This window comes from Schistocerca piceifrons, chromosome 2 (genome assembly GCF_021461385.2).
Source record: "Schistocerca piceifrons isolate TAMUIC-IGC-003096 chromosome 2, iqSchPice1.1, whole genome shotgun sequence".
Classification (NCBI taxonomy): Eukaryota; Metazoa; Arthropoda; class Insecta; order Orthoptera; family Acrididae; genus Schistocerca; species Schistocerca piceifrons.
The window spans coordinates 723291417-723303573 of record NC_060139.1 but is presented as its reverse complement, the minus strand read 5'-3'; positions in this window follow the sequence as shown (position 1 = coordinate 723303573).

The following is a 12157-nucleotide window of genomic DNA, read 5'->3' as shown; positions in this document are numbered from 1 at the left end:
CTTAAGGGCAAGTCTTATAATCCAATTTCTGACTTCAGAACTTCTCTCTGACCCGCTGAGCCTGCTGGAATGTTTGTGTGTCTCTAGGTCTGTTCTAAGCACACTGCCTCCATTCGCTAATGGTATGTGGAACGAACGAATGGAGGTAAATCTCCGTATCAGGTCCAATTACTCATATTTTCTTGTTTTTGGTCTTGATCAATTCACGAGACTTTGCGGGAAGAAATAATATGTATCCTGATTCTCCTTCGAATGTACCTTCTCGGAATCTCAATCTTAAACAGCTCTATGACACGGAATGACGCTTTTGTAGTGTCTGGTACTGGAATTTTCTGAGCGTCATTGAAATGCTTTCGCCCTTCCTAAACAATCCCCTGTAGCAATGCGACACTCTTTCTTTGATCCACCTATCTCATCAATTAATCCAACCAGATAAAAATACCATAATGATGCACAGTACGTCTACATCACCATGATTATTGTGGAATTCACCCTTAAGGACAAAGGGTACATTTTCGGCTCAATATTATGTAAAAATCAACACTTATTTCTTTCAGGCACTGTTTATAATGTATATGTTTTACAAATTTTTTGTTGGTATCAGGTAGTGCAGCACACTTTCTATACAAATTAGAAGTATTTTAAATATTTTTGAACCTGCTTAGCGTTATCAAAAATTTACAAAGAAATTGATGCAATTTTTTTTCCACAATGCTTCTTCAAATTGAGGCACCATTTAATGCAATGTTATAGATTTGCAGGAGACCATATTTTTACCAGGTATGTTTGACATGACGGCTGAGATACTAGGTCTATTTAATTGCACCTATTACGTATATTACGAGAATAAAAAAAGTTATACCTTACAATTTAATTTCTATGCTTTTTTCCTAGTAAAAATGTTATTTTTTCTATAATTTAGTTGTTTCTGCAATAAACCTTACGTCTATTACGGAAGTATGGACTATTTCAAGTTACAGAAAAAATTAGAGCAATGCTTTATAAACTTTAGGAAATATTTGTACCTGAATTCTGAAAAATACACTCCTGGAAATGGAAAAAAGAACACATTGACACCGGTGTGTCAGACCCACCATACTTGCTCCGGACACTGCGAGAGGGCTGTACAAGCAATGATCACACGCACGGCACAGCGGACACACCAGGAACCGCGGTGTTGGCCGTCGAATGGCGCTAGCTGCACAGCATTTGTGCACCGCCGCCGTCAGTGTCAGCCAGTTTGCCGTGGCATACGGAGCTCCATCGCAGTCTTTAACACTGGTAGCATGCCACGACAGCGTGGACGTGAACCGTATGTGCAGTTGACGGACTTTGGGCGAGGGCGTATAGTGGGCATGCGGGAGGCCGGGTGGACGTACCGCCGAATTGCTCAACACGTGGGGCGTGAGGTCTCCACAGTACATCGATGTTGTCGCCAGTGGTCGGCGGAAGGTGCACGTGCCCGTCGACCTGGGACCGGACCGCAGCGACGCACGGATGCACGCCAAGACCGTAGGATCCTACGCAGTGCCGTAGGGGACCGCACCGCCACTTCCCAGCAAATTAGGGACACTGTTGCTCCTGGGGTATCGGCGAGGACCATTCGCAACCGTCTCCATGAAGCTGGGCTACGGTCCCGCACACCGTTAGGCCGTCTTCCGCTCACGCCCCAACATCGTGCAGCCCGCCTCCAGTGGTGTCGCGACAGGCGTGAATGGAGGGACGAATGGAGACGTGTCGTCTTCAGCGATGAGAGTCGTTTCTGCCTTGGTGCCAATGATGGTCGTATGCGTGTTTGGCGCCGTGCAGGTGAGCGCCACAATGAGGACTGCATACGACCGAGGCACACAGGGCCAACACCCGGCATCATGGTGTGGGGAGCGATCTCCTACACTGGCCGTACACCACTGGTGATCGTCGAGGGGACACTGAATAGTGCACGGTACATCCAAACCGTCATCGAACCCATCGTTCTACCATTCCTAGACCGGCAAGGGAACTTGCTGTTCCAACAGGACAATGCACGTCCGCATGTATCCCGTGCCACCCAACGTGCTCTAGAAGGTGTAAGTCAACTACCCTGGCCAGCAAGATCTCCGGATCTGTCCCCCATTGAGCATGTTTGGGACTGGATGAAGCGTCGTCTCACGCGGTCTGCACGTCCAGCACGAACGCTGGTCCAACTGAGGCGCCAGGTGGAAATGGCATGGCAAGCCGTTCCACAGGACTACATCCAGCATCTCTACGATCGTCTCCATGGGAGAATAGCAGCCTGCATTGCTGCGAAAGGTGGATATACACTGTACTAGTGCCGACATTGTGCATGCTCTGTTGCCTGTGTCTATGTGCCTGTGGTTCTGTCAGTGTGATCATGTGATGTATCTGACCCCGGGAATGTGTCAATAAAGTTTCCCCTTCCTGGGACAATGAATTCACGGTGTTCTTATTTCAACTTCGAGGAATGTACGTCTTGCGGGAAATTGCGAATGAAGATATGACTCAAATTAAACTGTGCCTCAGAGCATTCCTGAAGCATAGTCCTCATCCTGTAACATTTATTCATCTTCAAGCTTCTTCTTGGCATTTCCTTTAGCGCTTCTTGCTTCCTTTGTAACTTGAAGAGCGAATCTTTCAGCTTCATTCACCCGTTGTCTGTCACACGCAAGCAATTGATCTTCCATACTAGAGCCACATTTTATGCCTAAATTTCTCAAGACCTCCAACCTTTCTATCACTCCATCATTGAAACATATCACTGCATCTAGTACACCAACTTTTTTAATGTATTTAGTCCTACAAAAAAGTAATTGGGTAATCTTTCCCATACGCAATGGTTGAAACATTCATTTGTATTCTAAGTGCCTCCATGAAGGCATTTGCCGGCTGGTGTAGCCGAGCGGTTCTGGGCGCTACAGTCTGGAACCGCACGACCGCTATGGTCGCAGGTTCGAATCCTTCCTCGGGCAGGGATGTAAGTGATGTCCTTAAGTTAGTTAGGTTTAAGTAGTTCTAAGTTGTACGGGACTGATGACCTCGGAAGTTAAGTCCCAGAGTGCTGAGAGCCATTTGAACCATTTGAAGCCATTTACTAAGCAAAACAGGGTCACTCAGGTCTCTAAAAATTGGTTTTATTTCATTCATAACACGCTCAGGAAGAGAATGCTTATGATGGTATATTTGACCACTTTCTTTTGCTTTTTGGTAACTACACTAAGAAGCTGCTCCTTTAGGGAGAAGTGCGTGAACAGGGTGGTTATCTGTAGACAGCTTTTGAAAGTAGGTTGGCCATACAGCTTTTCTCATTGCTGTAACACCATTCAGATGTGTAGTTCGTCTAATGGCCTGTCCATAATAACTCTGAAGAAGGTCTATTTCAGTTCCTATCAATCTGCCTCGGCCGGACGGGTATTTTCCATGAGATAGGAACTTTACTTTCATTTCTCTTCGTAGCTTCCTCAATCTAGTACCCATCCTCTTTTGCACATGTCCACAACACTCCAGTTTCGTTACCAAGGTATCACCATAAACATTGAACTCATTAATTTTTTTGAAAGCTTTAGAGTCCCCATCGCATAGTTACATCGTATATCTAACGTTATAAACGGACAACGACCTCTGAAATATTTTTAGAGTTCCATCACACTCCATACCTGCACTGTAACCATCATAATTCCTGTAAAACTGATGTTCAGTATGTCCTTCAGTGTTATCATGGCAGGTCTGGCAGTACTTGGATAAGCACTCAACATCAACAACTTTTCCATTCTCCAGAGAAGTAGCACTTACAACACCATTCAAGGAATGATATCCTCGACGTTGCCATGTCCCATCAAGTGCAACAGCAATGTCACTGGTTCCGCTAATATTTACAGTTTCTTCTACTACACGTTTCATAGATGCTTTAGACACAACCATCAAGGCACGTAAAAGAATCTTCATGTACTTGTTGAACCTACTGGAGAAGGAGGAAGGTCCATCAAACCACTAAACTTTTGAGCAGCCCTTTTTTCTTTTCTTATTGCACGCATTGCATGCACTGACTTCAGTTTAACATCATATGAATTATCCACTATGTTCGAAATCACTTTCGAGGTAGATTTATTGCAGGATCTACACAGAACAATTAATTTTTACGCTAAACCCTTCCTGCCACTTTTTTGTTCAGTTACTTACAGACAGCCTATATCATCACAGTAATTACACTTCGTCAATTTCTTTATCAAAGAAGATAAGATACCCACATCAACAACAACAAATCCACTACAAGCAGCGTCATTGTTAACACAAAAATTTGAATCACCAGGAAGCGTGCCATGTGGGAGTTTCTTCCCCGAAGAACTGACACATAGGTTACTTTCAACAGTGTGGCTTGCTTTGTTTGTGAACTAGTTACCACGGAATTTCCTTTTATTGAATTTCTTGATGCGTGGCAATCCCTTCGGAGGGATTCAAAACGTTTTAAAAAAATGAAACAGAAATAAGAGTTCCGTGGATTACGTGTACTCTACTATCCGTACGGCGCTTTCTTTGCCAGTAGAGCGCGGCTGACCTAGCTACGGAAGCCCTGCAATTACCCATCCCATTGCGGAACATGAGAACTTCGCATCCGAAATCTGTTTCGAACTGTGTCAGCCACTGATTCAGGCATTGCAGTCGTTTTCAAACGAGAGGACGGTGATCGATTCTGCGTAAGATGTTGCAATAAGTGAGGCCTGTCTTCACCAATTTAGCCGGCCGGCTAAAAGGCTGTTCCAGCACAAGTGCCCGTCCGCGGGCAGCAGTGGGCAGGGGTAGCCGAAAAGGCTGATGCGCGGGGAGTGAGGCAGCTTGGCTGTAGCTTTTACCACACTGCTGGCCAGGACTCACGACCGCGTGAAGAGGCGTGTATGTTGTTGGTGTATAGTCTTGTACCGCAAGGAAGCAAGGGAGAGGATGTTGTTATGGGTGGCCGGTGTCCTCTTTGTACAACACAAATGCACACTCAGATTAAGATTGTTCTTTATTTACATGAACTGGAACATTTACTTAACTGGGACTCTGTTCATGTTTTGTGGTACAAGCTGATCAGTAATAGCCCTCTTGCAGACTGATGTCTATTCGATAATCTTGCTACTACACTACTGGCCATTAAAATTTCTACACCAAGAAGAAATGCAGATAATAAACGGGTATTCATTGGAGAAATATATTGTACTAGAACTGACATGTGATTATATTTTCACGCAATTTGGGTGCATAGATCCTGAGAAACCAGTACCCAGAACAACCACCTCTTGCCGTAATAACGTCCTTGATACTACTGGGCATTGAGTCAAACAGAACTTGGATGGCGTGTGCAGGTACAGCTGCCCACGCAGCTTCAACACGATATCACAGTTCATCAAGAGTAGTGACTGGCGTATTGTTACGAGCCAGTTGCTCGGGCACCATTGACCAGACGTTTTCAGTTGGTGAGAGATCTGGAGAATGTGCTGGCCAGGGCAGCAGTCGAACACTTTCTGTATCCAGAAAGGCCCGTACAGGATCTGCAACATGTGGTCGCGCATTATCCTGCTAAAATGTAGGGTTTCACAGGGATCGAATGAAGGGTAGAGCCACGGGTCGTAACACAACTGAAATGTAACGTTCACTGTTTAATGTGCCGTCAATGCGAACAAGAGGTGACCGAGACGTGTAACCAATGGCACCCCATACCATCACGCCGGGTGATACGCCAGTATGGCGATGACGAATACACGCTTCCAATGTGCGTTTACCGCGATGTCACCGACACGAATGCGATCGTCACCATGCTGTAAACAGAACTTGGATTCATCCGAAAAAATGCCTTTTTCCATTCGTGCACCCAGGTTCGTCGCTGAGTACATCATCGCAGGCGCTCCTGTCTGTGATGCAGCGTCAAGGGTAGCCGCCGCCATGGTCTCCTAGCTGATAGTCCATGCTGCTGCGAACGTCATCGAACTGTTCGTGCAGATGGTTGTTGTGTTGCAAACGTCCCCATCTGTTGACTCAGGGATCGAGACGTTACAGCCATGCGGATAAGATGCCTGTCATCTCGACTGTTAGTGATACGAGGCCGTTGTGATCCAGCACGGTGTTCCGTATTACCCTCCTGAACTCACCGATTCCATATTCTGCTAACAGTCATTGGATCTCGACCAACGCGAGCGGCAATGTCGCGGCACGATAAACCGCAATCGCGATAGGCTACAATCCGACCTTTATAATAGTCGGAAACGTGATGGTACGCATTTCTCCTCCTTACACGAGGCATCACAACAACGTTTCACCAGGCAACGCCGTTCAACTGCTGTTTGTGTATGAGAAATCGGTTGGAAACTTTTCTCATGTCAGCACGTTGTAGGTGTCGCCACCGGCGCCAGCTTTGTGTGAATGCTCTGAAAAGCTAATCATTTGAACATCACAGCATCCTCTTCCTGTCGGTTAAATTTCGCGTCTGTAGCACGTCATCTTCGTGATGTAGCAATTTTAATGGCCAGTAGTAATCATTTGAACATCACAGCATCTCCTTCCTGTCGGTTAAATTTCGTGTCTGTAGCACGTTATCTTCGTGGTGTAGCAATTTTAATGGCCAGTAGCGTACAAAGTTTAATTTCTCGCTGCTAGTAACGTACGACTCTGGTTGACGTAAACTAGTCCCACCCTTGCTACTAATCTGGTCACTAAGCACTGTCATAACCTGTGACAAACTAAACCTGCTCTGCGAGTATACTGACAGACGCCAAACTGGATGACTGAGTGAGGCCCTGCGGTCAGCGGCTGTCGAGAGGGCGCTGATTGTGCTTTGTTTGTAGGGGTGTTCTGACCTCTGTCGTGACAGGCGCGCCTGATACAGCGCCTACTAACTGATCTTCGCGCTTCGTCATCGACGACTGTTGCGCTGTCGGCAGCTTAAAGCAACAAACCACTATTTCCCCGTCCTGTGTCTAATTCATGATATAATCATCAAATTGTCAACAGATGTCCGTACGATCGTGTTCTGCAAGGAAGATGGCATTCTGGTCAATGGACAACCACACCAACGATGACATCACGGCACCTACCAAACGAGATTGTGTTTGCCGGGTAGTCCCACGTCCATAATCGCTGTGGACATAGTAACAGACAGTACAGTACGCACAGACGAGATGCCTTAAAGTCTCTCTGCGGTGGAGGGCCGTGGGAAGAATGGAAGCAGGACAGTCGCAAACCGATATGGTTCAAATGGCTCTGAACACTATGGGACTTAACTTCAGAGGTCATCAGCCTCTATAACTTAGAATTATTTAAACCAAACTAACCTAAGGACATCACACACATCCTTGCCCGAGGCAGGATTCGAAACTGCGACCGTAGCGGTCGCGCGGTTCCAGACTGTAGCGCCTAGAACCGCTCGGCCACAACGGCCGGCAAAACCGATATGGCCCTATGGCTTAATGTGAATCTTTCCGTTGTTTTTCGGATGTGGCAACATTTGCACTACAGATACGGCTTGCATCACGTCAGGGTGCACCAACCACTCTCCAAGACTTGTAAGCAGCTCTGCAGGAAGAATGGGCGTCATTGTCTCAACATGAGATTGATGGTATCATTCAAGCACGCCCTGTCGTTTGTCAGGCCTGTACTGCTGCCGGAGGTGGTCACACCCCAAACTGAGCTCAATAACTAATTGTGGGAATGTGTGTGCAAATCCGTTAAGTTGGAAAAAACGAAGAACATTTTTGTCTACCGTTAAGCATATTGCAGTTCTTTACGTTCTGTATTCTTTATATTGCTTCTGCTTTTTTATCATCTGATTATACTGTTTTGTGGAAAAATAAACGCAACCTTGCAAAATTTCGGTTTGTTGCTTTAATTTTGGACACCAGTGTAGTGTAGTTTCGCCTGCCCGCGGACGAGCTGACAGACACTCCCTGCAGCTGTGCCTCGTGGGCACTTTTGGACCACTCTAAAGCAGTTACTGCCAAACTGTCCATTGCGAGCTACTTGTAGCTCTTTGAGACATTTTCGGTAGACCTCGGTAACGCTCAGATAGGCTAAACAGGATTGCTCCGCTGAGCTCAGACCGCGTTGACGGCAGCTGCTTGTTTCTTCCGCGCAGTTAGCACTGCAAGTCAAGAATACTGCATTGTCAGCCTCATAACTGTATGCGCGTGAGATTGTGCACTTTTATATTTTTCGTGCGTATACGGGACATTTGCATTGATACCAAGGCAGATTTGTTCAAAAGGTGGAAAGTAAAAACGAAAAAGTCATTTCTCGTCCATTCGGAATATAGGAAACCGATTAAGTACTTCTTTACATAGGTATAGAACAAAGGTGTTTACTGTGCTGTGAAAGTGTGCCAGTTGGAAAGAAAGGGTACTTCGAACGCCACTTCAAACCATTTCGCTCAGGGTCTGAAAAGGATTTCCACTGGTATCTTCTCCAACGAAAGAGCAAAGGCCACTAAAATGCGAACTTAATGCTCAGTAATCAACATTTTTAAAACTATTAGACAAGTATAAAGCAGCAACTGAGGCTACATTCCGAATTTCAAACATACTGCTTTGAATAAGAGACCATATAAAGACGGCGAGTTAGTGAATACTGCATTTTTAGACGCGGCAGGTACACTATTTAATTGTTTCAAAAACAAGATTTAATTAAAATTCAGTTCATATTTACAGGAAAGGTAAGTCTGTAGGCAACAAAGAAATGCAAGATTTTTGAAAGAGTTCCTATTTCTGTTGGTTTCTTTTGGTAGCTCACAGTAAGGTTTCAAAATGGTACTGTAGCTCAGAAGCTTCGTAAGTTTGGCTAACATTGATCTCACAATTGAGGTGGAAACATCATTCGTGAAGCCACGAGTAACTATTAGCAACCAGTTTCACCCAGTCTATTTAGTAGCTGCTGACAGGCCCCCTGCCACAAATTGGTAAGCATACTGAGTGGATGCAGACTTCCTTTCCCGACGTGCCTGCTAGTATCCTGCCTGCTGCTTGCTCCATTACATACCCAATGTTCGAGTACTCCCAATGACGAACACACCCACCCTCCGCGCCTCTCTCGACGTCGCCCGCTACTGGTGCCCCATTGCTGCTGCAGCCTGGCTATGGCTAAAGCACCCTCTAGTTGTTCCCAGGCATTGTGGTCAACTTACCACATGGCTGCAGACAGGTACAGCTCCTGCCAATTCCCTGCTATTAAAACTGTTCCTGCGTACAGTCAGGCCCCGGCACGCCGGTCGCTAACATTAGAGCAGAGAGGGCTGTGGAGAAGACGTCAGCCAACTGCACGCGGACTGACCCCACTGTAGGACGACAAACCGACGGCAGCGCCCTCGACACGGAGAGGATATAAGCTCCAAACCGCCTGGCCGCGGCCCAGTTGAAGACCAGCTGTTCTACGAACGCTACAGCAGCGACTTACGAACAGTATTCCTTTACTGGTATTGGTATTGTATACAGGTTGATCCATTGATAGTGACCGGGCCAAATATCTCACGAAATAAGTATCAAACGAAAAAATCGCAAAGAACGAAACTCGTCTATCTTGAAGCGGGAAACCACATCGCGCTGTGGTTGGCCCGCTCTATGGCGCTGCCGTCGGTCAAACCGAGGTCAACTGCGTTTTTTTTTTTTTTTAACAGGAACCCCCATTTTTCATTATATATTAGTCTAGTACGTAAAGAAATGTGAATGTTTTAGTTAGACGACTTTCTTCGCTTCGTGGCAGATGGCGCTGTAATAGTCACAAACGTATAAGTACGTGATATCACATAACATTCCGCCAGTGGCGACCGTATTTGCTTCGTAATACATTACCTGTGTTAAAATGGACCGTTTACCAATTGCGGGAAAGGTCGATATCGTGTTGATGTATGGCTATTGTGATCAAAATGCCCAACGGGCGCGTGCTATGTATGCTGCTCGGTATCCTGGACAACATCATCCAAGTGTCCGGACCGTTCGCCGGATAGTTACGTTATTTGAGGAAACAGGAAGTGTTCAGCCACGTGTGAAACGTCAACCACGACCTGCAACAAATGATGGTGCCCAAAGTACGTGTTTTAGCTGTTGTCGCGGCTAATCCGCACATCAGTGGCAAACAAATTGCGCGAGAATCTGGAATCTGAAAAACATCGGTGTTGAGAATGCTACATCAACATCGATTGCACCCGCACCATATTTCTATTCACCAGGAATTGCATGGCTACGACTTTGAACGTCGTGGACAGTTCTGCCACTGGGTACAAGAGAAATTACGGGACGATGATAGATTTTTTTGTACGCCTTCTATTTAGCGACAGAGCGTCATTCACCAACAGCGGTAAAGTAAACCGGCATAATATGCACTATGTGGCAACGGAAAATCCACGCTGGCTGCGACAAGTGGAACATCAGCGTCCTTGGCGGTTTAATTTATGGTGTGGCATTATGGGAGGAAGGACAATTGGCCCCCAATATACCGATGGCAATCTAAATGGTGCAATGTATGCTGATTTCCTACGTAATGTTCTACCGATGTTACTACAAGATGTTTCACTGCATGACAGAATGCCGATGTACTTCCAACATCATGGATGTCCAGCACATAGCTCGCGTGCGGTTGAAGCGGTATTGAATAGCATATTTCATGACAGGTGGATGGCCGGCACGTTCAACGGATCTGACGTTCCGGATTTCTTTCTGTGGGCAAAGTTGAAGGATATTTGCTATCGTGATCCACCGACAACGCATGACAACATGCGTCAACGCATTTTCAGTGCATGTGCGAACATTACGGAGGGCGAAGTACTCTCTGTTGAGAGGAATGTCGTTACACGTATTTTCAAATGCATTGAGGTTGACGGACATCATTTTGAGCATTTATTGCATTAATGTCGTATTTACATGTAATCACGCTGTACCAGCATACGCATTCAGAAATGATAAGATCACAAAGGTACATGTATCACATTGGAACAGCCGGAATAAAATGTTCAAACGTACTTACGTTCTGTATTTTAATTTAAAAAACCTACCTGTTACCAACTGTTCGTCTGAAATTGTGAGCCATATGTTTGTGACTATTGCAGCGCCATCTATCACAAAACGAAAAAAGTGGTCCAACTAAAACATTCATATTTCTTTACGTACTACACAAGTATGTAATAAAAAATTGGGGTTGCTATTTAAAAAAACGCAGTTGATATCCGTTTGACCTATGGCAGTGCCATCTAGCGGGCCAACCATAGCGTCATCTGGTTTCCCCCTTCAAGCTAAAGAAGTTTCATTCTTTGTAGTTTTTTCGTTTGACACTTATTTCGTGAGATATTTGGCCCGGCCACGATCCATGGACCACCCTGTATATTGCAGAATCAGTTAATGCGACATTGACGATCCGAAAATATGATAACATTTAGAACAAATGTAATAAAAACAGACACAGTTACTATTCAGTTCGCTTCAGAAGCACGTAAGAAAACGACTTTTGGCTCCGGTCTGCTCTACGACTGAACCAATTGCTTAAATGTTGCGTGAGTTTACGATATCAGCGCGTTTTCCTTGTTCTTCGTTAAAAATCATCGGTATACTATAAGCGTCTGCTATTCTCAGACAGACTTATCACCTAAACATGAGCATCTGAGTATTCTGATGGGTGGTAATTCCTGTACTTAGACAATGAGAAACACATCAGGTGGTCTTTTCAAATCCCTTGCACTCTCCTGAGCCGCGCGTACTTCAAAGTTCCTTTCGCTGTTCCTGCGAGCGAAGAAAACAGGCAGCCGTGAACGCCAGATGATGATCCGGCTGGAGATCAAAGAGACGCGCCTCGCTTGCCGCAAGTGGTCGCACGCCCACTAAAGGCCGGAGAGGGTTCTGCGGCTGGCGCGCCTTTGAGGATGGCCTGCGGCGCGAGAGAAGGGACGCAATTAAATGAAACTTGGCTGCCTCCTGAGCCGTCGCCACGGCACTGACGTGTCGCTGTCTGCGGGGACGGGCGCTGTCATTTGTAAACAGGATGGGGCGAGACGTGGAGAAGAGACGCCTATAGAGTGAGATGAGCGGGCACGAAGAAATTTTGCAACACCGTGGCTATTTGCTCTCTTCTTGGATCTATGGTGGACGTGATTCTAGTAAGCACAAAGAAAAGAGGTAAGATACAGACAAGAAAGATGTCTGAGAATAGCAAG